Genomic DNA, 1,434 nt, shown 5'->3' with positions numbered 1-1,434 from the left:
ATAAATAAATAAAAGGGAAGAAAGAAGAAAACTGTTCATCCAGACCAATAAAGGAATAAGTGCTAAAACACACCGAAAAATCGTAAACAATAATATGACAACTCCGTAAAGGCGCCTGTTCCGACCGGCTGCGGTATCCTTGCCTCCAACAAGCTGTGTGTACCACATAACCTGGAGCTGTCTGTGGTGCTGAACGCCATTATCATCAAGCTACCCTGAGCGCAGCAGGAAAACATACAGACGTAATGTGTGACGCCAGACTGAAAACAGACCCCAGCCATTCGTCCCCCAATGAGACGCAAACAAACACACAGCACGTTTTATTTTTTTTTCAATTCAACTCACAAAACGTGAACTTTGCATCAAAGTAAGTCCGATCGTATCTGAAATACCCGGGAACCCCCCCTTTTTTTAAGCATTTAATTAGAGCCGTAATGAAATATTTTTTTTAAATAGAAGTTTTAGTTTATTTGATTACAGACCAAAACACTCGCAACCCTTCGAGGATAAAAAGCACAAATCAACACAAAGTTTGAAACAGCACTTGCTCTGCAATTTTGTCCAAAGTAAAGCCACTACCAGATGTGCGTGAAGATTTTACGATGTGCACTCAGCACACCGCGGACGCCACCTTTGATTCCGATTTCAAACAGCCAGTTATCCAACTCTACGTTTACACTCCCATAAATATAAAACCAGACCATAAAAGAAAAAAAAAACAACAACAATAAATTTACCTTTCATTACCAGCTCGGAGAGTGATCGCTCGCTGCTTTTTCCTCAGCCGGGTCCCATCACTCTACAGTTACCCCCCCGCCCCCTGCTTTCCCTCCCTTACTTACCGTCGATGATTCAGATTTTCACGATGTCTACTGCGCAGGCGTGACCTCCATGACAACATATGATTCATCAGTGAGTATAAATAACCAGGCGGGAGGGTTGGGAGGAAAGGAAGATAGTTTTATGAATGGATGGATTGATTGATCTATCTATATAGACTTATATCACGCATATTCATCGTCTCCAAAGGTATCACCTGAAAACTCAGAAACTTCCGTAATGACTCAAATATGATAACTCGGTACAATAAACAATCCTCCACAGAAAACCGTGTCATGATTCATTTATTTGGGCTGACATTTCAAAGGGAAACTAGTTTTTAGCATTTCAACCTTAAAGGGTTTCGAATCTTTCTGTGGATAATCGGTAAAAAATACAAACAATGTCCAAGAAACATTGCAAATGGTATTGAGAGACGGGCTTGACAATGGTGCTGTTAGCACTGTTGCCTTGCAGCAAGAAGGTCCTGGGTTCGAATCCGGGCCTGGATGTACTGGTGACCTGTCCAGGGTGTCCACTGTGCTTAAGGTAAGGGGCCAGGGAGGTGTGGTAGGAAGCACTGACAGAAACTGGGCGAGATTGATTTTTATAGAG

The 1,434-nt window shown here is 42.3% G+C and overlaps 1 protein-coding gene across 2 annotated transcripts in view; it reads right to left on the bottom strand.

Annotated features, from left to right (window-relative positions):
- Positions 1-846, bottom strand: part of nrsn1 (neurensin 1) — a 6,854-nt gene extending 6,008 nt beyond the window's left edge. The window contains exon 1 of one of the 2 annotated variants that reach the window (XM_008432181.2): positions 738-846. The gene's annotated coding sequence lies outside the window, so the exon portion shown is untranslated. The remainder of the gene's footprint in view (positions 1-737) is intronic. The other variant, XM_008432182.2, reaches the window with a different exon arrangement.
- Between the last annotated feature and the right edge of the window lie 588 nt (positions 847-1,434).

This window comes from Poecilia reticulata, linkage group LG16 (genome assembly GCF_000633615.1).
Source record: "Poecilia reticulata strain Guanapo linkage group LG16, Guppy_female_1.0+MT, whole genome shotgun sequence".
Lineage (NCBI taxonomy): Eukaryota > Metazoa > Chordata > Actinopteri > Cyprinodontiformes > Poeciliidae > Poecilia > Poecilia reticulata.
Note: the sequence above shows the minus strand (reverse complement) of the source record. Positions and strands in the feature narration are given on the sequence as shown.